Genomic DNA, 27,223 nt, shown 5'->3' with positions numbered 1-27,223 from the left:
TTTATTGTAAGTATAGATGTAAATGTAGTGATATTGATGATTTATTTAGGTATTTGATTACATTTAGACGATGAAAACTATTGCTAGATTTTGAGTAAATATGTAAACTAAATAATTTTCCTAGACGCCAATTAGACGCCTTCAAAATAAGGAATATTTTGAAGCCTTGAATATTAATGTTACTAAATTATCGCTAGCACTTAAAACTGTCTAGAAACTTAGGTATATTAAATTATTGTTATTTTTTATTTTGTCTATACTCAACTGTGAACTATCAACTATCAACTGCCTCGTTGTTCTAGTCTCAGCCAAACGATTTTATCATCATCATCATCATCATCATCATCATCATCATCATCAACATCATCATATCAGCCGATGGCCTTTTGTAGTTACTTCCTAGTGGTGGACCTGGTGGGGGGTCGACCAACACTGCGCTTTCTAATGCGGGGTCGCCATTCCAGCACTGCCCATTGCCACTTCAGCTTCGCAACTCGTTGAGCTATGTCAGTGACTTTGGTTCTTTTGCGGATCTCCTCATTTCTGATTCGATCGCCCACTGTGTGACTCTGAGCCTTCTTATGAGGCCCATAGTTAGCGACCAAGTCAAGACCAAAACCAAACTATTTTTAACCGACTTCAAAAAGGAGGAGGTTCTCAATTCGGTCGGTATTTTTTTTTTTTTTTTTATGTATGTACACCGATTACTCAAAGACGCCTGGACCGATTTCAAAAATTCTTTTTTTGTTCGAAACGGTATAGTCCCCATTTGGTCCCATTGCCGTCATGTCAAAATCTGATGATGGAATCCTGGAGAAATTGAGGGGAACTTTCGAAACTTCTATGGGTGTCTAGTGTGTTCGTAAACTTTTCCATTTAGTACTTTTAAGCACTACAATTTCATGAAGGTTTGAAATCGATCTGATGATGGAGCCATAAAACTGACGAGGGAACTCCTCGGCGATTTACAGCAGTTACCTTGTGTTTGGGCTTGATTAATTTGTATTAATGAGAACTTTCCACATAGATAGGTTGTGACTGTCATTTAGGGGTTTAGTGATGAAGACCAAGGACAATTAAGGGAACTCCGTAACAGTTTACAGTAACTACCTTGTGTTTGGCCTTGATTAATTCGTATTGCTGAGAACTTTCTACCTAGATGAGTTGTGTCTGTTATTAGGGGTCTGATGATAAAGACCAAGGTCAATTAAGATGGGTTGTGACTGTCATTAGGGTAGGGTTCTGATGTATTCGTTTGAGATGAAATTTTACACCAAAAATGGAAAAATAATAAAAATTTTAATAAAAAAAATACAACCGACTTCAAAACCTAAAAACGTACCCACTAAACTAAAAAGCGAAAAATAACATCATAATATGTTCTACCTGCTGATCAGTATGAAGGCGGTGCTTAGCCGGTGTTGTCTTAATTTAAGCCATTTCTGGCAGGATCACATGAAACAACACTGTCTGCAAAATCTAAATCTATAACATGGCTTGAATTAATACATCACCGGCTTAGCACCGCCTTCGTACTGATCAGCAGGTAGAACATATTATGATGTTATTTTTCGCTTTTTAGTTTAGTGGGTACGTTTTTAGGTTTTGAAGTCGGTTGTATTTTTTTTATTAAAATTTTTATATACTTACTATTAAATATGTTACGTGCCTAGTAACGTAATATCTAATAGTATAAAATGTTCGTCTCAACCTATGTGGAATATAAGTCTCTCGGTCCTAGGTCCGAGTTGTGGGTCGGGCTCTGAAATACTGAGCTTTTTTTGCCGTCCAAGAATTTATCAGTTAATTGGCATACGCCGCGCGTTTTCACTCGCGTGGTTCCCGTTCCCGAAAGAGTACGGGGATAAAATATCTATCTAACGCTGAAAGAATTTTTCAAAACGGACCAGTAGTTCCTGAGATTAGCGAGTTCAACCAAACAAACAAACGAACTCTTCAGCTTTATAATATTTTATAGTATAGATATCCCCAGACAAAGCACGTTAAGCCATCAGCACATCACTTACATTGGAGCGGCGTGGTGGATCTAAGCTCCATATCGTCGGTCTAGATATACTAACTAACAATTTTTGGTGAAAATTGATTTTGATGCAGAAAGCTTCAAGCAGCTTTTCCGGTGGCAGTTTTCCGTAAATATCTTGTGGTACGTACATTAAAAACGTTTTTGGTCGTATAAAACGATTTTTAGTGATACCTAAAAGATGTTTCTTGTGTCTCCTGTAAAGTTCGTCACTTTGCACTTACGAGCTTTGCATCTAGACCGGCGATATTCTTAAAGGCTAAAGGCTTGCTTCTGTAGTAGGTCCTATCTATATCCCTTCTTCCATAAAGAGGGAAGCTTGGTCATTTAATGGACCGTTAAATTAGGTCGCTGATAAACCCTTTTTCAAGCAAATGTATCGATTGTACCCACCGTCGGGATAATTATGTCATCTATTAGAACACAGAACTGTAGGTATAGTGACTGGCTAAAGGCCTGCTTCTGTAGTAGGCCCTATCTATATCCCTTCTCCTATAAAGAGGGAGGCTTGGTCATTTAATGGGCCGTTAAAATAGGTCGATGATAAACCTTTTTTCAAGCAAAGGTATCGATTGTACCCACCGTCGGGATAATTACGTCATCTATTAGGACACAGTACTGTATCGTGGCTGGCTAAAGGCTTGCTTCTGTAGTAGGACCTATCTATATCCCTTCTCCTATAAAGAGGAGGCTTGGTCATTTAATGGGCCGTTAAAATAGGTCGATGATAAACCCCTTTTCAAGCAAAGGTATCGATTGTACCCACCGTCGGGATAATTATGTCATCTATTAGAACACAGAACTGTAGGTATAGTGACTGGCTAAAGGCCTGTTTCTGTAGTAGGACCTATCTATATCCCTTCTCCTATAAAGAGGAGGCTTGGTCATTTAATGGGCCGTTAAAATAGGTCGCTTATAAACCCCTTTGCAAGCAAAGGTATCGATTGTACCCACCGTCGGGATAATTACATCATCTATTAGAACACAGAACTGTATAGTAGCTGGCTAAAGGCTTGCTTCTGTAGTAGGCCCTATCTATATCCCTTCTTTTATAAAGAGGAAGGCTTGGTCATTTAATGGGCCGTTAAAATAGGTCGATGATAAACCCCTTTTCAAGCAAAGGTATCGATTGTACCCACTGTCGGGATAATTACGTCATCTATTAGAACACAGAACTGTATCGGTCTGTAACGAGGCCATTACAAGACAAATTCCGTCACCAAATTGCCCGTTTCCACACTACACCCGTTATTTATGGCCGCTATTGCGAAGGGTTCTTTTTGTGGCTTTTGTTTCGAGGGTCCAGGTTTCATAATGGGGTTGTTATGTAGTAATTGTGAAGTTAATTATGTGTCGCAGGTGAATATTAGATTTTGTTGATTCATAAAGAGATCTATACTTATAATAAAACTGGTCGAATTCTATACATTTATTCGCAATTTAAGATTTTACTTATATCATTTGTAACACCAAACGTTACCGTGGCATAACGGACGTCAGCCCCATCTAGAATCTATACTTATAATATGAATTCTGTACATTTTGTACATTCTGTACATTGAAGATATTTTGAAAATCTTTATTGGGGGGCATTATATAATCGATACTGAAGCTAAATTTTTTTTTTTCGATTTTTTGCCTGTTTGTCTGTTTGTCTGTCCGTGTTTTTAAATTTATTGGAGTTGTTATGTAATTATATTAAGAGCCGTGATAGCCTGCTGGATATGACCTCTGCCTCCGATTCCGGAGGGTGTGGGTTCGAATCCGGTCCTGGGCATGCCAACTTTTCAGTTGTGTGCATTCTAAGAAATTAAATATCACGTGTCTCTAACGGTGAAGAAATACATCGTGAGGAGACCTGCATACCAGAGAAGAATTAATTCTCTGCGTGTGTGAAGTCTGCCAATCCGCATTGGGCCAGCGTGGTGGACTATTGGCCTCACCCCTCTCATACTGAGAGGAGACTCGAGCTCTGCAGTGAGCTGAATATAGGTTGATAATGATGTAGGTAAGACTTGCGTACGAAACTACGTTGGAAATTATGAAAATCAGACATCACTACGACCATGGTATCACATTTTCATAATATGAATAATTATCTAAAATGAATAGTGTTTTTTTGTTTTCGTATTTAATAAATTGGTATTTCCGAAGAGATGCAATATAACTATATAACTCATTTTTTATTCACACTTTTCTTTTAATTTTTAACAATGTTTAAAATATACGCAGTATAAATTTAAAAATTTAATTAAAAATTTACAATCATTTATTGTTATTATTTTAAAATTTTTCATTTATAGAGTTCTTAAAAAGTATTAAAACTACAAATATTTTTATAAATATCGTTAAAATTCGGTCCTCCAACCGCGGAGTTTGCCAAATTAAAATTGGCTGCTTCTGAGAATTTTATATAGGAAAAACGAAATAACTTTTATTAAACCATTTTTGACGACCACTCTGGCACAGTTGGTAGTGCTGTAGTTCTCATTAGATAGGTCCTGAGTTCGACACCCAGGATCAGTTTAGTTTTATATTTTCAGCTAGTCATTAAATTTATTATATATTAAATTGATTAAATTAATAAATAAATATATCATTGTGCCTTAAAATGTGTAACTTAATAAATGCATAAAAGTTTGTAATAACTCACAAAATGTAAACAATCTTTCATTTGGTTGAATTTGTAATTAAACAAAATAACTTATTTGCCTTCCATTCGAAGGCAATCAGAGAGTATTCAACGCTATCGATAAGGAAACAGGCTTCGAAGGAAAAATGGCGGCTCGTTAGGTAAATGTGTTTGTTGATTGAGAATCTTCACTTTACCTTTTATGGGAATGTGCTGATTGGAATATAATATATGTAATAAATGTAATATATTATGTAACCCACAGAATACACTAAAGATAAGTAATGTAACCTATATTTTATTACCCGACTGCAAGAAGGGCTATGTTTTTTTTCATGTATGTATGTCAGTATGTACGTATGTATGTAATATTCTTTATTACCTTATAACTTCCAAACCGCTGAACGGATTTTTGTAACTAAGATATCGTTAAGATTTGTCGTAATAACCCAAGTGTTCTTAGGTAAGTGAAATTAAAAAAAAAACAACGACAAACAACGAACGTTATTTAAACGGATAATACCTAAATATCATCTACAATGTCGAGTTGTGTGTTCAGGAAGTGTAAACTATATATACATAAATATATAATGGAATTAAGAGTGTGCAATATGTAATTTGGTGATTACAAATGGTTCTGGATCTCAGATTCTGGAAAAGTTAGGAGCCTGATATTTGGGTAAATGATATTTCAAAGTGTTAGCTTCGTTATGACTATACAAAATACACAATTTGTAAAACTTTTCTCGATAGTTTATTTTTTTTGAGAAATACATGTTTTGCTCACATTTTGCTGTCAATCTCAGAAAAAGCAAACGTATTTTCTTAAATTTTTGTTTTGTATAGAAAATTAGGTATATATCTTGAACATAGCCATTTTGTTTTTCGTTATGTTGTTTAATTTACTTGCAATTAGGTAAAAATGGTTTTGGCGCTCACGTCATAAAATTTGCGTCGCACGTCAATAGCTCCGTGCTTTTCACTCACGTGAAAGTCATAATTCGGCGTCTCGTTTGCGCTTCGAATTTTATCCATATCGTACCGACGCGCTGCGCGCTCTTAAACACAAAATTGTGCATGTGTGCGCTCAATTTTGTAGTCTATTATTCGGATCACTTTTCCACACAGGAAGAATCAAATCTTAAGGGTACTTATAGAAGTTTTGCTTCTTGATTTTGCTAAAAAACAGTTCTCAGAAACTGTGACCCAAAGGAAAGTTTCTTACTGACATTGAGTAAAAATGTGAATAGTTTGGCGTAAGAAAAGCAAAGAGACAACTTCGAGGCCATACAAAAACTAAATAAATTGTAAAATCCAAAATTGACTCTGACTGAGAATCGAACCCAGGGATTCTCATAAAACAACTGCGCCTAACTACTTTCATATAAACAAAAAAAAATCTTACTGTCCTTTCATTCATCATGCCCGTACTCCAAACACTCACATGTTCTTATAAAAGCGTTGGTTTTACGATAATTTCACCCTAACCAGCGCAGTCGGCGGTTATTGCCGACCATTTCTTTCATAGGCAATAACCCAAAGTTAGGAAGTTGCGCGTAAAACTTGCGGGGACATAAAAATGTTTTATGATAGCTTCGAGTTTAGGTCGGCCGTAAATAACGCGTCCAACTTTGTAACGTATGATCTACGCCTTGGGGATTGTGGAACTCTTTATGTGACACCACGACTTTTGATGGCAAAACAGAAATATTGAGCCGGTAATATGTCTAGCTGTATCGTGAACAAGGCCGTAACCATCGATATAAATCGTTAGATGGGCCCCTGCATATTAAAGAACGCACAATGTTATGTCATTTCTTGACGGCCGCGTGGCGCAGTGGGTAGTGACCCTGCTTTCTGCATCCACGGCCGTGGGTTCGATTCCCACAACTGGAAAGTATTTGAGTGATGAGCATGGGTGTTTTCCAGTGTCTGTGTGTATTTATACATTATATACGTATTTATATGTAGTATATAATTGTATATTAATATTATAATATCAACTATCTTAGCACCCATAACACAAGCTACTCTGTATGCTTACTTTGGGGCTAGATAGTGATGTGTATTGTTTAAGTATATTTATTTATTTATTACTCAAAGCCGTACGCACATCTTATTTTAGTACGCAACGAGTGCATGCCGTGAGTTGTGAGTGGACGTGGACTTAAAAATACATTTTACTGTTTTTTCTTCTTTAATCCCTTAATTATGTCTTCGTGTTCATTTTGGATATGTAAAAACACAAGCCGCAACACGAATAAAGAGGTAAGGTGCTACTTTCCATAGGTAAGTATTTGGGAAACAAATGACAATTCCGCGACGCTTCGGGGCCCATTTAACTATCTACGATCGATGGCCGAAACGTTCAAAACTATTTTTTTACCTATTGTAAATTATATTTAAATATAATTTACAATAGGTAAATATATTTATAAAGATAATAAAATGATCCGCAATGCATATCTGAAGTCGGTTCCACTTTTTCGCTAGAAAGCTTTTATTATTCTGTTTTAAGTTTGTCCTAGGATATGACTGTATGTAGGATATGGCAAATTCGTTTTTAACCGATTTCAAAAAAGGAGGAGGTTTCTCAATTCGACTGTATATATTATTTATAAGTATACCTACTCTTTCAAACAAAATTGGTTAATAAATGACGAAGCTATGAGGTAACAAAATATACGCGACGAATTGCGAACCCTCTCATTTTTTGTAAAAAAAAGGTCAGTTAAAAATTATGATTTTTCAAAAGAACAGCTGTTGAGTCTTTTACTTTTGCGTAACTTTTTTATTATAAACCTATGACATACCTGAAAAGTTGTAGCTTCAGAGAAACCTCCTCTTATTACGCGCCCACACAAGGGTTGCTGTATACGACCCTCAATCCAACAGCCCAAAGTATTTATATTATTAAGGACCCATACACAATTCTTTACACATTATTTCTAAATTTAATATTAATAAAAATATTAAAAATTTTTAAACACCCGGGTTGTTGTCATGAAATCATTAATTATATCTCCATCAAGTCCCTTACAGTGCGCTTTCATTTGAGACCCCACTCGAGTATATTTGCAAACATTCGGTTACTCTTTCCCACTTTCACCCCCCAACAACTTATAAACGGCTCAACCGATTTTCATCAAACATGTCTAAACACACTCGCGCATAAGTCACCTTCAATAAAAAAAAAACTAAATTGAAATCGCTTCATCCGTTCGGGAGTTATGGTGCCACAAACAGACACGTCAAACTTATAACACCTCTTTCTGCGCCGGGGGTTAAAAACAAATCCCATTGATCTTGAACCCTTGTGATCAAAACGGCAACTTAATGACATGGTCACTTAATGGTAATGATAGTTTGCTCCAATACATTACGGCTAGAGTGTCGACATAGGCTGTTTGCAGTTTGGTATTTGTCCTGGAACTGCCTAATTAGAGGCCGGCATTTATGGCTCGGTTTGGGAAGGGTCCGAATGGGCACCATAGATTAGCCGGACAATGGACGGCATTAGCTACTGACGACATTAGAACTCAGTTCGATTTTAGTTTACTACCGTACAATTACATGACACGTCTTCGTGAATATTGTCTGCATTATTAACTACTATTGGAATTTAGTTTTTCACAAATCGCTCGGGAACCATGGATTTTTTCAGGATAAAAAGTAGCCTATGTGTTAATCCAGACTATAATATATCTTAATACCAAATTTTAGCTAATTCGGTTCAGTAGTCGAGACGTGAAAGAGTAACAAACATTCGTATCAAAATCATCAGTTTTCGCAAATCTCGAGATACCATGGATGTTTTCGGGATAAAAAGTACCCTATGTGTTAATCCAGAATAAAATCTATTTCCCTTCCATATTTCAGCCTAATCGGTTAAGTAGTAGCGGCGTTAAAGAGTAACAAACATCCAAACAAACATACATCCAAACATCCATACAAACTTTCGCGTTTATAATATTAGTAGGTCTAGCAGACGCCCGCGACTTCATCTGCGTGAAATTTAGTTTTTCACAAATCGCTCGTGAACCATGGATTTTTTTTCAGGATAAAAAGTAGCCTATGTGTTAATCCAGAGTAAAATCTATTTCCATTCCAAATTTCAGCCAAAATTGGTTCAGTAGTTGCGGCGTTAAAGAGTAACAAATAAACTTTCACTCTTATAATATTGGTAGGATTTGAAAAGCTCACACTCACACACACTTTAGATCACACTGCGCATGAACTAGAAATTCGATTGCAATTTCAATAACCACCGCAAAATTCTAAGTGAAACAATAGAACACAGCAGTGTAATAGGTATTTTGAAAATAAAGTCACCAGGTAAATAATTAAATTAAAAACCAAATAGGTATTTACCTTAATTAAACAACAAAAAGCAAACGAAATATACATATAAGATAAGTAAAGATCTCATCAAATTGCTTTGTCAAATCGTTGTTAACGAATCCCTAATTTCAACATCGGGGAAGATAATTGAAAATAATTTGAGGGAAATTGAAAATTACGAGAGCGGGCGGCGCCTAACTGCCACGGTTTAATAATCATACAGATGTTTTCAACACCTCTTTTGGTTCACTATCCCAATTCCTGTAAATAACTTTAGTAGATATAAGTTGTGTAATAGTAATTAATCTGATGAGGATATTGAGATCAACCGAAAATTAAAAAAAACAGTTAATTTTTCCTTTTCAATTGAAAAACTGTGCTAGAAGAAATCTTTTTACTCGATTAGGTAATTTATGATACCACGTTGTAGGGAATATGCAAAATAGAAGCTGAGCCAATTGTCTGCTTTAGGAATCAGGAACACAAAACAAGACATTTCGCATGTATCAAAGAGATGCCCGGAAGTCCTGTGGCCATATTTCTTCATTGTTCTTCCTCTTTTTTTCTTTCTTTATCATTTTTTTATCTATATTATATTATTAGCAAATATTGTAGAAAACCATTTACCGTTACTGAACCTGTAGAATATACAAAGAGATCTGACGTCACTTTAGTAAGAACTATCCAAATGAATATTATAAAATGTGGGTCTATTTGTTACGCTTTCACCTCAGACTAATTACTTAAGGACCAGTATTATTATTAACCCATAATCTACTGCTGAGCTCGAGTCTCCTCTCAGAATGAGAGGGCTTAGGCCAATAGCCCACCACGCTGGCCCAATGCGGATTGGCAGACTTCACACACGCAGAGAATTAAGAAAATTCTCTGATGTGCAGGTTTCCTCACGATGTTTTCCTTTTGATAATGATGATAGCTTTGTAAACTGCAATAGTTATAATATATAACAGAAATAGTTAGTCAATAAATAAATAAACTTCAATTTATTTGATTTAATGAAAAGCGTGTAGCAAACTTAAATGAAGTATTTACCCTCAAAGGTAAATTACCGGGAGAGGTAATAAATTACTTATATTGGTAATAGTTACAAGGATGTAATTTAATTAACTGCGCGGGTAAAGGTTGAACATTGCCTATAACTTATATTACATATTTCAATATGTATGAAGTTAATTTTAGATCCAATTAAGGTATCAATAATTAATTTGGGCCAATTATTGGATTTGCCTTTTGCTTGTTAATTAATTGTACGTATTGATTAATTATATTGACACTAGTATTTTCCGCGGTTGCATCCGTTTTATGGTAGGCGTCCACACTATATCCGCATCAAACGGATTTTCAACCAACTTCCGAAAAAAAGGAGGAGATCTGAATTCGACGCGTATGTTTTTTTTAATGTTTGCTACTTGAAAACTTCGTCATTTATTAACCAATTTTGAAACTATACTTTCAGATTGGTTCAATTGCATTTTCATGAAAATCGGTTTAGTAATTTTGTGTTAAAATCAAAATAACTGAAATAGTCTATGAAGTCGGTTTATTTTACGGCAGATACAATCCGTTCGATGCGATGCGTTCGATGTGGATCAGTGGAGGTGTATGACTTTCTATACCTACAGAGAATACTAAAATACGAACGGTGCGGATCTGTAGACGCGTTTAACAGGTTGCCAAACAGCGGATTGGATGGACGGCAACCTTCCACCCAACCAAGCAACCAACAATTTTTTGGCTTATTACCACCTTAACGGCAAAGACGTACCGTTAAGCGATTTAGCGTTCCGGTACGATGCCATGTAGAAACCGAAAGTCGAAGTCGAGTGCCGTTGGCTGCCGCCGAGACGACGCTGACTGATGTCGACTGCGGTCGTCGGTAAAGTTGCCGCTCGTGTAAATGAACCCTTACTCGTCTAAGGAAATTACGATTTACGCTTGTCTTATACATGCCAATTAGGCTAATTTGTCCCAACAGAGTCGCGTCGCTCGTATTTAGCGCATCAACCCCCCATTACTTACGGTTTGTGGAAAGACGGATTTATTAAAGGCCTAATAGACCCCACGCGTTGACGTTGATTGTAGATTAACGAAATGTCGTCGTGTATTTTTTTTAATTAACTGAGAGAAAAGCTTGTACGATTATTAATCCCAGTCAGTATAATGACAAGTCGGTCTTGGTCGCTAACTATGGACCTCATAAGAAGGCTCAGAGTCACACAGCGGGCGATGGAACGAGCTATGTTAGGAGTATCTCTGCGTGATCGAATCAGAAATGAGGAGATCCGCAGAAGAACCAAAGTCACCGACATAGCTCAACGAGTTGCGAAGCTGAAGTGGCAATGGGCGGGGCACATAGTTCGAAGAGCCGATGGACGCTGGGGTCCCAAAGTGCTGGAATGGCGACCCCGCACTAGTAAGCGCAGTGTTGGCCCCCACCAGGTGGACTGATGACATCAAGCGAGTCGCAGGGATTCGCTGGATACAGGTGGCTCAGTATCGAGATATTTGGAAGTCCCTACAAAAGGCCTATGTCCTGCAGTGGACGTCCATCGGCTGATATGATTATGATCATGATGATGAAAATGACAAGTGCAAATGTCACTGATATGTCATTTTACTGATTGGAATTAATAATCATAAGTAAGATTAATCGTATGTACGACTAGCGACACAACTATAAAAACGAAAGAGATAGATAGAAAATTGAGTAAATTTTCCCAACCGCATACGATTTATGCGTGTTGCCAGGCAGTAGTTGCTATATAAATTTCTCGCATATGAGCACCGTTAGCGAGCACTAGTAGTTAGTTTTCGAAATTCTTCTACAGTAAACAGTGAGAATAATAAGTGCTTACATCCTTTTTACACAATGATTACTAACAGATGCCTTGCGGTTTCGTCCTTGTAATTCCCGTTGTCGTGGTAACATCGTAATAAAATAAAGCCTAAGAAAGAAAAAAAGAAAATATCTTTATTGCGTCATTATACCACACATCACAATTATTCAAAAATAATATACCCTGCGTTATGTGGCATAACCTAGAAAAAGGTCCCAGCAAATGGTAATTTTATATTAAATCATTGGTCCCAGCTCAATATATTGCTAATGCTCCTCATAAGTAAAGAGCATACAGCGCTGATTTTTCAGCCAGGACCCCGTTCCTAGTGCCACCACGGAAACTCCCACTCACAAATTACGTAGCTTTCTATTGGCGAAAGAATTTTCTGAATCAGTTCAGTAGATCCAGAGATTCCCTAAAATATTACTAACTTCATCTCCCTAGAATATTTTAGTATAGATTTGTTCTTCGGACCTGTGGTCCCTGGTTGTTTTTTTTTTTTATTCTCTACAAGTTAGACCTTGACTACAATCTCACCTGATGGTAAGTGATGATGCAATCTAAGATGCAACTTTTTAAGAGGATTAAGAGGAGGATGAAAATTCACATTCCTTTCGGTTTCTACACGACATCCTTAGGGAAGCTAAATCGCTTGGCGGCCTGTAGGGTGGTAACTAGCCATGGCCGAAACTTCCCACCCGCCAGACCTGGACCAATTAAGAAAATCTCAATCGGGGATCGAACCCAGGACCTCCGTTTTGTAATCCATCGCGCATACCACTGCGCCACGTTGGCCGTCAAAACTGTTTAGTTACACTGCCATCATTTCTCTGCTATCCCGCCATTTAATATCGATATTAGGCTGCCTCCCACTATAAAAGTCCTTACTTAAATAAAGACGTATTCACATCAAAAGATATCTAAAAGTCAACATCGTGAAATCGTCAGCAATTAGGTAAAAAAAGAACTTTCTTTTTTGTATCCCTCTTTTAAAAGCAACATCAAACGCGTTTCTTTCGCCATTCACGGTACCAGGGCCGCAGAAAATACTTGGCAACTAGCGGCTTTTCAGAATTGAACCGCATTCAAATGTACGTGGAATATTAATTCATAAGACCACGTTACAGTAGTATGAAAGAGCGCTATTTTGTAAGAAAATTTTACCTCTTAAGTCGTCATGTTTTCTTGGTGCCTACCTACTTTTTAACCGACTTCAAAAAGGAGGAGGTTCTCAATTCGATTTCAAAATTTTTTTTTTTGTTTAAAACGGTATAGTCCCCATTTGGTCCCATTGCCATCATGACAAGATCTGATGATGGAATCCTGGAGAAATTGAGGGGAACTTTCGAAAATTATATGGATGTCTAGTGTGTTCGTAAACTTTTCCATTTAGTACCTTTCAGAAATACAAAATTATGAAGGTTTAAAATCGATCTGATGATGGAGTCATAAAACAGACGAGGGAACTCCTTGGCGATTTACAGCAGTTACCTTGTGTTTGGGCTTGATTAATTTGTATTAATGAGAACTTTCCACGTAGATAGGTTGTGACTGTCATTTAGGGGTTTGGTGATGAAGACCAAGGACAATTGAGGGAACTCCTTAACAGTTTACAGTAACTACCTTGTGTTTGGCCTTGATTAATTCGTATTGCTGAGAACTTTCTACCTAGATGAGTTGTGTCTGTTATTAGGGGTCTGATGATGAAGACCAAGGTCAATGAAAGGAACCCCTTGACGGTTTACGGTAGCTACCTTGTGCTTGAGCTTGATTAATTTGTATTGCTGAGAATTTTGTACCAAGATGGGTTGTGACTGTCATTAGGGTTCTGATGTATTCGTTTGAGATGAAATTTTACACTAAAAATTGAAAAATAATAAAAATTTTAATAAAAAAAATACAACCGACTTCAAAACCTAAAAACGTACCCACTAAACTAAAAAGCGAAAAATAACATCATAATATGTTCTACCTGCTGATCAGTATGAAGTCGGTGCTTAGCCGGTGTTGTCTTAATTTAAGCCATTTCTGACAGGACCACGTGACACAACACTGTCTGCAAAATCTAAATCTATAAGATATGCTCACATGGCTTGAATTAATACATCACCGGCTTAGCACCGCCTTCATACTGCTCAGCAGGTAGAACATATTATGATGTTATTTTTCGCTTTTTAGTTTAGTGGGTACGTTTTTAGGTTTTGAAGTCGGTTGTATTTTTTTTATTAAAATTTTTATTATATAAACTATACTTTTCTATACTTTACTTATATACTTTGGTATTGTCAACCTTAATTAAATTCTTAATTTACTAGCTAATGCGGGCTGCTTAGTACTTTTCAGTTTTTTGAAAATATTCAAGCAATTTCATTTCTGTGCTTAAAGTTATTAACTTCTTCAGAGGTTCTGTGGTATATCCAATCTTGTTTAGCCTGCACGTGCATTTAACAATGTCTATTTGTATTGTTTTAGTGATTTATCCAAGGTCTGATGCTTAAATGGTAAAAAAATGGAGCCCTTCCACCCCAAGGTAATAACTGAATTATATTGAAGTTGTTCCACGAATTGCTCTACATTATTAAAGATTAAAACTTTAGGGTCTCTAGGGAAAGGTTGTCTTGAGTTGTCTGCCAATAGCGGACGTACCTAATTTCCAAGAATTTCTTTAAAAAGAAAGGCTTTATATTTGGGAAGTTGAGGGTTTGGACCCTTGTAATCTTCTACAACCAAATACACCACGCCTATTGTACTCCATGATAGCCGAGCCGAGCCGTGATAGCTCAACGGATATTATCTCTGCCTCTGATTCTGGAGGCAGAGGTCTTGCACCTTCAACTTTTCAGTAGTGTGCATTTTAAGTAATTAAATATCACGTGTCTCTAACGGTGAAGGAGAACATCCTGAGGAAACCTGCACATCAGAGAATTTTCTTAATCCTCTGCGTGTTTAAAGTCTGCCTATCCGCATTGGGCCAGCGTGGTGGACTATTGACCTAACTTCTCTCATTTTGAGAGGAGACTCGAGCTCAGCAGTGGCAATGGCCTATGGTATCATAATGGAAATTGAAAAGGTAACTCTTATGTATTATGATACACTTAGCAGATTCAGAAGTGGATTTAAAAAAAAGGAAAATCAATGTTGGACAAAGGTGATGATGCACAATATTTGTCAGGATAATTTAAGTAACAAATCAAATCAAAATGTTACCAAAATAAACCCTCGAATGGAAGAGAATAACGTTGAGCAATCCCAGAGACTTGTAACTCTGGGCGCATGTTTAAATGACGTAATAGTTAGTGAAATACTAAGATTTAGTTATTGGACATTATCTGAGTATAATAATAATATATTTTAAGTTTAGGTTAAAGTTAAATTACTAATTAAAATAATCCAAGAAGACACACAATAAGAATGGTGGACGGGTCGAACGCCTCGAGACCACTGAAGCTCCCACTTTTCGTAAAGAGTGGGAGCTTTACGGAATCAACTTATTAAAGAAAAGGAATACCGTTCCTGCGAGTCTTACTTTTTGACGCACTTTCTTGCTTACATGAAAATTAAAAAGTATATAGTTAAGTTATGTCTAAAAGTTAGCACTAATTCTTACAAATACAATATTTCTAAAAAAAGTCAGATAGTACAATAAATCAGGGCTAAAGAAAATTATCATAACCAAACGTTGGCTCTCATTAAATTCCTTTGTAACGCTGCGATGAAAACAATCTTCGGGATTTTCTGTACAAAAATATTGTTTCGGATAAGTTTGAGGATTTATTTGAAGAAATATTCCAAGAACCTGGTATTTGAGAGCACGATTGGAGATTTGAGGCGGACTAATAATATCGGTTGGCTTTTGTGTCAGAGGTTGTGATTACTAAAAATAAAACTTGGTCTTTTTTATTCTTTTTTCTAATATCAATGGTAGGTACTAGTTTTTTTACAGAACATTAATATTCATATTATTAGGGTTCCGTAACTCTGCGCTCGAAATTGTAGACGAATATGTATATGTGTGTATATAGGACACACAGTTAGGTAGGTCCAATTTCGAGAAAGAGGTGAATCGCCGAATCCAGCTCGGCTGGGCAGCGTTCGGGAAACTCCGCAACTTTTTCTAGATTAACAAATATGAAACTTAAATCCTGGTACACTTGGAAAATAAATATATAAAAATTACTGAACAACTCGAGTATAAGGCTACGTTCAGACGACCAAAACTTAACGCGCGTTTCACGCGTCTAGATAGTCATAGATTTTGCATACAGTCGTTCATATATAATGAATGCGTGATTTTTAATTAATTTTTTGCGGTAATTTTTAACTGACTTAAAAAAGAAGGACGTTCTCAATTAGATCGGTAGGTATGTTTGTTTTAAATGATTCAGGTTATGCTCTGCGTGATCGAACATAAAATGCGGTGATATACGAAATAAACAAATGTATTGATAATGGTCAGGGCACCTAATTTGAATAATATTTGGGCTCTCATATACTGGATTGGCGACCCTCTTAGGAGAAGAAATCATCTCCTGGTAAAGGAATGCGCACTGTATTTCTCGACCGTAAGGAGGTGGACCGAGGTAATTAAACAGTTGCTTGCATAAATCCACTAAATACAGGCGGTTCAGTCACAGATCATGCATTAAAAAATATAAGCTACTTAATAATTGAGCTACTTACGTAAGCAGTAAGTAGTAAGTACCTTGCAAATTTCTACTTATTACGGGTGCAGCATACGTATAATAGATACCGCATACTTAATGACACCGCTTACTGTGCCGTTTAGAAGCAACACCATGTTACATTAAGAACATGGATACAACATGGTGCCGGCTACTAACGTAATAGTGTCCGATTTGCTACTTATTTTAAGTATGGTGGTCCAGGACTTTTTGTGGTGTTATAAAGTTACAGGAGGCCTAGCCTAGAGTTAGCTCAAGCAGTGTACGTCAGTCGACTGATACAAATGAAAATGATGGATTGCTACTCAACGTCTGAACAACGTGCGGTGATGTGAAACAACGCGTGTATAATGCGTATAGTCTGAACGCACCCTAAGTTGCTATGATCCAATTTATTCACGCCAGTGTGACGGTGTGGCCCTCATAACCGGCAAACTGACTCGCCCCGTCCGTCCGGAATAATACCCGCTATTTGTTCCACCGAGAGGGTAGTATAAAACTTTTTTCATTAAAATAATATGTATGAAAGTTTTTATGATACGTTAAATTACAGATTACAAATAATGCGGATTCCAGATATAATACCTGACTTTAGGATAAGACAGCAGATTTAATCTTGAGAATAATATTAATAAACCAAGACCCCGCGTCAAGAAAGGAGTCCCGCGGCTAAAACCTGAACTAAAATTGACAGCGCCTTACACAAACTACAATAAGCCCCCATAACGGGCGTTAAAACAGCGTTCAAATAGAACAAATGCATTTCCAAGTATATGTTCACACGTCAGCGTTACATAAATGCGACGCTTTTTTATCGAGCAGTATTGCATTTTCAATTTTGGGCGTTGGCAATAGTCCTTCATTTAACTTTATACTATATTTGAACGCTTTTTTAACGCCCGTTAAAAAAACACTCGTGCGAATGGGGGCTAGGACTGGTGGTCTTACCAAATGGCAATGAGCGCCATCAACACATTAGCGCCGCGTCTACGGGACTTGTTACGTGGCGCGAAGTCTATACGTAATAACACAAAGTTTAATTACAGAGTTTTAGATTGATCGCATCGCAAAATGATTTAACTTTACAACAACAGGCCAAGTATGTAGTGCGACTGTGGATAGGTAGAACGCTGACACACCCAGCCAAAGTGAATTCAATATGGGTTCTTTTTAGGGATCCGAACGTACGTATATTATAGGACTCAAAAGTGATTACAAATATATGAAAACTAATGTCGAACAAAGGTTATGATTCACAACACTTGTCAGGACAACTTATTTAGCAAATCAAACTGTAACCAAAATAAGACCCTAGAATGGCAGAGAATGACCTTGAGTGGAGTCATGTACTTGTGAACGATGTGTGTAGGGTTAAAGGTACCTTTGACTGTATACAAACACTCCCCTTTTCCACTCAAGTCACTCTCCCCGCCTATTCTAAGTAACCCATAAAGAATTACACAACAATAGATGTGGACGGTTCGAACGCCACGAGCACACTGAAGCCAACACCCAACACGAGATCGTGCGACGTCATATCCGTCACAGACTACTATTTCCAACACTAAACGGCGATAACACGTAGTACAAAAACGGAACCGTTATAATCTCACTTGCGCACATTTTATCGTGTCTGTTTTCTCAGAATGTACTGGGCCAATCCAGTTGAAATTTGGTATTTATAATTTATAGGCTAGCGCTTGGCAGCAATCATGCTTGACAGTAAACGCATCACAGCCTATGGTGGAACACGCTAGCCTAGAAGATGCCTATTCACTCTTGACTTGAATATACCCATGTTGTAGGTGGTAGGGAAAACAGTAGCTGGAAGGGTATTCCATAATTTCGCAGTGCGTATCAGGAACGAAAAACCGAAACGCTTCGTACGTCCAGGGGACATCAACTACGTATGGATGCAGACCTCTGCGATGCAAAAAACATACGATATAATATTGTTAGCAAATACCATACTTATTATTTAATCTGTGTCTTACAATAAAGAGGCAAAAACGCAGCGTATATGGTGACAGCATACGTCATACTTTGACAGCCTTTTAAATATACAAACGACTATTACGCCAAGTGCCTAACCGTCACCATATACGTTCCCGATATATGCCGTTGTCACAAAGTAAATCTGTGTTTTATTAAGCCTGGCCCTAACAAATATCTTGTAAAACTTACAAAATAAAATATTGGTACCTTTCACATCATATTAAATAAGTTACTGTTAGGTTCTGAATAACAAATATACCAAGCGATAAACCCTCAAAGATCCTTCATTTAATTCAAAATGTCGGCAAGATATTATCGCCTTTTGAGATGTTCATTCAATGCCTCAATATTCTCTCTTCTTTGTTGTGCTTATTTGACGGGACGTGGGTGTAATTTATCATTTTTAGAAAAGTTAATATATGAAGTTGATGGTTTAGGTAGAAATAATGTCCTGATATCTTTTTCACTACTCTTCGACCGAAGTTAAAAGTGCTAACTTCATCATCATCATCACATCAGTCGATGGACGTCCACTGCAGGACATAGGCCTTTTGTAGGGACTTCCAAATATCACGATACTGAGCCACCTGCATCCAGCGAATCCCTGCGACTCGCTTGATGTCGTCAGTCCACCTGGTGGGGGGTCGAACAACACTGCGCTTTCTAGTGCGGGGTGGCCATTCTAGCGCTTTGGGACCTTTCCGTAAAGGTGATATTTAATGAAGAGAAAAACCTCAATTTGCAAAGGATGTTGCGTTACCTTCTTCCGTGCGCGACAATCGCGTTTAAAAAAAGCGTTTTTTTAAGAATAATCGCCATATCTTTTTAAATATGACCAATATTCCCATTTCCCTCCAACTAGTCTTTAAAGACTGTATTAGGAGTGGGTACGACAATAGACCAACGGCGGGATCGAACCACCACCCCTCGGTGATGTATCCGACCACTGAGCTATTGAGGCTCTTACAATACTGTACGATGCAGATGTCAAGGGGCACCAATACTACGTCCATAAAAAAAATAATCGGTTGTCTGTAAAGTCGGTTTACTGACGATAGTTGAACGTGACAACGTCATATAAAAATACTAATGGTTGGATTTTTCAAAAGAAAATGTTCGTTTTTTTTTGTAAAGTACTGTTTACTATACTTTCTTGTAAAAAAAGTTGGCAACCCCAGAGCGAGGGAACGACGCTTGACGTCATCTTTTTTGCAGCAGAGTGTGCAGCCGGCTCCATCGAATTATTAGACGTTGTCACGTCAAAAAAAATATACTTAAATTCGGTCGAATTGAGAAACCTCCTCCTTTTTTTGAAGTCGGTTAAAAATCTTCTCGAATACAGCTTGTTAATGAATCTTCCGGATAAGCAGTGTATTTTTCATCTATGAAGTGCACGCCATTGGGTGTTTTCTCCACATTAATCAATATTTAGAACAGTATTTGTCGCGCAAGCTGCTTCCCGACGCCATTACCACTGAGTTACGGTGTTTTGAGTTATGTGTCGGGTAAATGGATTTTGCCGCCGTTATAAGGATCCCCGATAACGTTTTATTTATTGGAGACTGCTTTATGGTGTTGTGTGACGATATTTATTATATAATAGACTCGGAGCCTGTGGTTGTAAGACCTTTGTCATCTTATAATAAAACTGGTCGAATTCTATAATTATTTGCAATTTGAGATTTTACTTATACTATTTGTAACACCAAACGTTACCGTGGCATAACGGACGCCAGCGCCATCTACAATCTCAAACTTTTTTTTCATGTTTGTTACTAATAAATTCGTCATTTATTAACCAATTTTTTATTAAAAAATATTTTTTTTTATTTGAAGAGAAGGTACTTATACTTCCAGATTGGTTTCATATAATTTTCACGAAAATCGGTTTAGTAATTTTGTGTTAAAATCGAAATAACTTAAATAAGTAAACGAGATTGCTGATACTGTGGCGTTTACGGTCACTATGCTAAATCACACTAAAAAAAAAATATATTAACCGACTTAAAATTTGCATTACCTACGTCCATACCATCCATTTCTATTGATCGATTTGAAGGCGGTGCCAAAAACAAAATAAACTTTAAGAAAATACCAGTATTAGAGACATATTTGAAGAAAGAATACTTTACTTTAACTAACAATGCTAAAAGTATAACAAGTAAAATAATATAAAAAAAAAACAAAAGCATTTAAAAACACATCTCAGAATGGCTGATAGTAAATGAAAATGTAATCCACGTAATGTAGTGGCCTACATTTGAAATGTAAAGTATAAACAACGAACACAAAACGCAGTTCATTACGAGCTATTACAATGTCTACAACGGCCTGCTTTCAACTGCTCGCCCTGTAGTCTAGGAGACAGTGGAATCGTCTTATATATATATTATAAGCCTTGAATTTTTGACGGCCTCCGTGGCGCAGTACACAAGAAGGAGGTCCTGGGATCCCCGGTTGGGCCGATTGAGATTTAATTGGTCCAGATCTGGCTGGTGGGAAGCTTCGGCCTTGGCTAGTTACCCTCCCTACCGGCAAAGACGTACGTACGTTTACTCGCCAGGCGAGTGGAATCTGTCCACGACAATGTAGGCACTGTACGGTATCACCGGATAGCATACATAATTATGGTCTACGCAAACTTAAGGACCAAATTCTACGCAAACTTAAGGACCAAATGATGTTAGATGTGTTACTAGCGCATGAAAAATGAGGCGCTCAAAAGAGGAAAATACACAACTCAATGTTAGTTGAGGTCAACAACGAACGTTATTTAAACAAATAATACCTAAATATCGTCTACAATGTCGAGTTGTGTGTTCAGGAAGTGTAAAAACTATGTAAATAAATATATACTTAATGGAATTAAAAACAAAATTGTGCATGTGTGCGCTCAGTGTTGTAGGCTATTATTCGGATCACTTTTTGCGTTGATTTTGTAGGGACGTAACCGATCTATAGTATAAAATTACCATTGCTTGCACCCAAATGGGCTAACTTCTTTTCTTCAGGTCTTATTAGAAGACACAAAGTCACTCAGCGGGCAATGGAGCTATGCATGGAGTTTCTCTGGGTGATCGAATCAGAAATGAGGAGATCCGCAGACGAACCAAAGTCACTGTCATAGCTCAGCGAGTCGCGAAGCTGAAGTGGCAATGGGCAGGCCACATAGTTCGAAGAGCCGATGGACGTTGGGGTCCCAAGGTGCTGGAATTTACCCCGCACCGGAAAGCGCAGTGATGGTCGGCCCCCCACTAGGTGGACCGAAGACATCAATCGGGTTGCAGAGAGCCGCTGGATGCTGGCGGCTCGCGACCGTTTTGTTTGGAAGTCCATGCAAGAGGCCTATGTCCAGCAGTGGACGTCCATCGGCTGATAAGCTGGGAGCACCTTACAGTGCCATACTTCTGACGATACCCATGTATATAGGCTTGCAGGACGAGGCAGGCACTCCGACATTTGGCAAAAGCCTTCCTACAGCCGTCTCCTGTACTATCCGCTTCGTTACCGCTTAAATTGAAAAGACTCATTTAATTCTGCTCCCGGGCCTTTTATATTATAATGTTTGCAAACGCATTTTAATTATTGTTATAAACAACGCTATTACTAAAAGGTGCAGGGTTCAAAGCCCTTGGGCATATATTCATCACACTTATATTAGCGGACGCCCGCGACTTCGTCCGCCCATAGACCTCTTTAATCCGAACCTATCGCAAAATCCGTTCTTAAAGGATACCTACTAACTACTTCCCTGCCAAATTTCATTTCATCAAGCGGTTTTCGAGATTTCTTTATTAATGAACTTTCGCATTTATATATTTAGATAGGCGAAAGTTTGTGCGAGTGAGTGTGTTTGTCACACTTTCACACCGCAACTACTGAACCAATTTTGTTGAAATTTTGACTGAAGATAGATTATACCCTAATTAGGTATAAGTAAATGATTAGGGTGGAATTTGTGAAAAACTGAATAAAAATACCAACCAAAAGAAAACCCCGTGCTTAAAATGGGTACGACAATAATACGTACGTAGGTGGAAATCGAACCCAAGAAAGATATCTCGGTTACCAGGTAATGAAAATTTCTGAGCGTTAGAACGAGATGTTGGAACGAATGTACCACGCAATTTGTAGGATATTGTGGCTGTTAGGTTGTATAACTATTAATATAAGCAGCAGTAAAAGAACTTTTAATAACTTTGTAATTGATACAAGTTGGGAGGAGGGGAGTTTACAAAAATGAAAAAATTGAGCGTCTCACCAAGATGAAGTTACTTACGGCAAGTAACTTGATCATTCAATCAATTAATCAAAAACCAATTCCTGATCTGATCCTGGGCTTTAAGCGACATTCCATCCTAATTTCTTCTTGACCTCTGACAAAATCTTTATCAATAACAACCCATACTAGGCTCACTATTGAGTACGAGTCTACTCTCAGAATGAGAAGTTAGTCCACCACACTGGCCGAATGAGAATAAGCAGATTGCAAGTTTCCTCATAATGTTTTTCCTTTAACGGTAAAGACATATTTAATTTTTAAAATGCACATAATTGAAAAGTCATGTGCCTGCCCCGTCCAAACCTACGCCCCTCGAATTGAAGGCAGCCGCCATATCCCTGCTATCACGGCTCTTACAACAAAATCTCAACTCGATCTAATCTTTCAGTGGTCATGCTACGGTCCCAGAGTGCTTTCAGTAAATATACAGAGAACCAAGTTAACACAAATAAACAACAATCCCCGTTCAGCGAAATGCAAAAGTATTTATTTTCTTTAAAAAAATCTAGGCTAACAGTAACCTAGAACGTTCGTTTCATTAACACATACCGACCGAGCTCCCTCTGTATCAAAGATACGGAATATTCCGAACGTTGAGTGTTTTGCAATTCAATTCCTTTCCGTTATTCAACGGACGATGTGCGGGTAGATGGAAAAGATTGGAAAAAAAGCAAACTTTTCCAGCGTTCAACTGCGATCTTGTAGATTTATACTTGTTTACTTACTAACAATCGTTATCAACCCATATACGGCTCACTGCTGAACTCGAGTCTCCTCTCAGAATGAGAGGGGTTAGGCCAATCCACCACGCTGGCCCAATGCGGATTGGCAGATTTCACACACGTAGAGAATTAAGAAATTCTCTGGCATGCAGGTTTCCTCACGATGTTTTCCTTCACCGTTTGAGACACGTGATATTTAATTTCTTAAAATGCACATAACTGAAAAGTTGGGGGTGCATGCCCCGGACCGGATTCGAATCCACACCCTCCGGAATTGGAGGCAGAGGTCATATATGTCCCCTGGGCTATTACGTCTCTCACTTATCTTACTTCATAGGATCATTTACTAACAATAATAATTTTATACTATAGATAGGTTGCGTCCCTACAAAATCACCGCAAAAAGTGATCCGAATTTAGCTACACACATGCACAATTTTGTCTTTAATTCCATTATATATTTATGTATATATAGTTTGTACACTTCCTGAACACACAACTCGACGTTGTAGGCGATATTTAGGTATTATTTATTACGTGGTACAGTATCTCGTCCTGACGGTCGGAAATTTTTGTTTCCTGGTAACTTAGTTAGCTACCAGAATCAAGAGTTTTCTTAAATAAAATGATCATCTCATCGAGATTAGATAATATTAACTACATAAATAACATCAAGAAATTAACTTGATAACATAATCAGTTGTAAAAAATGTTCTACGGATCCGGGACTAGAACCCTTCTGCGTGAATTACTCTATCTAGTGGTTGAAACCGCATGAAAATCCGTTCAGAAATTTATTGAGTTTGACTTTTTCAATTTAAATTTATTTGTTACTAGCGGACGCCCGCGACTTTGTCCGCGTGAAAGTCGTTGTAAACTTTCAACTACCCCTATCCTACCCTACCCTAACCTACCTCTACCCTACCCTATCCCAACCCTACCACTACCCTACCACTACCCTACCCCTACCGTACCCTACCCTACCCCTACCCTACTCATTAAGGCTGCACTTTATTTATTCCTCCCACCGCGAGTCGCGTCGAGCGCGGCAACCGTTACACAAAAATAACCCTTAAAGCATGAATTAGTAATCACGCGCGATGGCTTAGCGTATTTCATGTATAACTTTGGTGTTTCTTTACCGATTTTTATGATTATTTTTTTATTGAATAGGTAATAATGTTAACTTTCTTATTTGGGATGAGTGATGAGTGTTATAAACATAAGAGTAGACAAATATAATTAGAAAGCTCCGAACTGCTAAGCTATCGGAGTTACACGTGTTATTGTGAGTCAACCATAAAAGATAGACATATATATGCTATTGTGTTTTTATAGATAATTTTAAGGAAAACATTTCCGTCATACATGATTTCCATGTAGCTTTAACCATTAAGGCTGTACACGCGACGGAAGCTCAAAAAATTGAGTAACTTCTCCCGTTTTCTCAACATTTCTCTTCACTGCTCTGCTCCTTTTGATCGTAGCGTAATGAAAAGTATACTATAACCTGCCCAGGAGTATGTCGAATAATTGTACCAAGTTTCGTTAAAATCCGTCCAGTAGTTTTTGTTTCTATTTCGTTTCTGTCTGTCTGTCTGTCTGTCTGTCTGTCTGTATGTTCTTATACAGACAGACAGACAGACAGACAGACAGACAGACAGACAGACAAAAATTTTACTGATTGCATTTTTGGCATCAGTATCGATCACTAATCACCCCCTGATAGTTATTTTGGAAATATATTTCATGTACAGAATTGACCTCTCTACAGATTTATTATAAGTATAGATAGATAGGGCCGTGATTGCTCAGAGAATGAGAACTTCTGCCTTCGACTCAGAGGGAATAGGTTCGAATCCGGTCCGAAGCATGCACCTCGAACTTTTTAGTTATGTGCATCACGAAATATCACGTGATTCAAACGGTGAAAGAAAAACACCGTGAGGAAACCTGTATACATAATTAGTTTCTTTTTGTTTTTAATTACGTTAATTAATTTAATTCCCTACGTGTGTGGAATCTGGCCAATCCGCAATGTGCAAGCGATGGTGGACTATTAGCCCAACCTATCATTCTGTGAGTACATTCGTGCTCAACAGCAAGCAGAATATGGTTTGTTATAGATGATGAAGAGAACCTTACATTACCCTTACCATATCAGCCGATAGACGTCCACTGTTGGACATAGGCTTTGCATGAACCTCCAAGCACAACAGTCTCGAGCCATCATCCAGCGGCTCCCTGCAACTCGTTTGATAAGAGAACAACTCGTGTTAATAATAATAGATCGAATCGAATATATAATCGATATCACTGGCAAAGTGGAAGGAAAGAGACCTCGGGGACGTAGCCCGATGCGTTGCTCAGATCAAATCCGCACCACTCTCGATACAAAAGTACACGATGCTCTACAAGTCGCGAAATGCCGAGCCGCATGGCGTGACATCGTGCGGAAAAAAGTTATGAATGTGTGATAGGGGTCACGACCCTCAGTAATGAGGAACACGACGCGGAGAGAGAGAGAATCGATTATAGAGATGGAATAGATATATTGTATGTTTATGTATATGTAGGATTAGCATATCAATCGTAAGTCACACACATCTATTAACGTAACAGCAAACGATAGCAATTACAAGGCAGCCCGGCGTAATTAACATGTAAGTGGTGTACTAATGGATTAATTAGCAAAAGCATTCTTTGTTCTTTGTGATACATAATTGCAAATACCTCGCGGAAATACCTACCTTAACTTTGAAATTAATTGTTGACTAATTATTTGACATAAGAAGAGAGGAAGGCCAAAGAAGAGATGGTTGGATTGTGTGAAAGAGGACATGTGTGTAAAAGGAATGGATGATGAGTAGACGAGTAATAGAGACAAATGGAAAAGATTGACATATTTTTCTGACCCCACGTAAGTGGGATAAGGGTAAGGAGATGATGATGTTGGCTAATTCTTTGCACCAAATTCATACTTCCGTATACTAATAATAGCGCATCCGGTCAAGCTTCGCTTTGACTCTTTGACTTATAGTATGTACTAGCTGAGGCCGCGCTGTTTTACCCACGTGGTTCCCGTTCCCGTAGGAATACGGGGATAATATATAGCCTATAGCCTTCCTCGATACATGGGCTATCTAACACTGTAAGAATTTTTCAAATAGGACCAGTAGTTCCTGAGATTAGCGCGTTCAATCAAACAAACTCTACAGCTTTAAATATTATTAATAGATTTTGTGCTCATGTACACTTTTTTCCTACCATACTGATCTACCCTATCCTAAGGTACCTACAGGATACTTTTTTGTTGCGAAAATAGAATCAGAAGGGGTGAATTTTTTTTTATAGAAAGAAGTTAGTATAGAAAGTCCTTCACCTTCCAAGTTACATTTTTAAAAATTGGTATATGTATTAGTACTACCAAAAAAGTACTAAAAATACTGTTTTTTTTTTAAATATGACCAATATTCCCATTCCCCTCCAACTAGTCTGGAAAGACTGTGTTAGGAGTGGGTACGACAATAGACCAACGCGGCGGGGATCGAACCACCACCCCCCCGTGATGAGTCCGACCGCTCTAACCATTGAGCTATTGTGGCTAACTGTAATTCAAGATTTTTCAAAATTCTACCTCTAAAAAGTTAAAAAGGGGTTAAACCTT

Source organism: Bicyclus anynana, chromosome 18 (assembly GCF_947172395.1).
Source record: "Bicyclus anynana chromosome 18, ilBicAnyn1.1, whole genome shotgun sequence".
Lineage (NCBI taxonomy): Eukaryota > Metazoa > Arthropoda > Insecta > Lepidoptera > Nymphalidae > Bicyclus > Bicyclus anynana.
The sequence above is the reverse complement of the archived record's forward strand: the minus strand, read 5'-3'. Positions refer to the sequence as shown.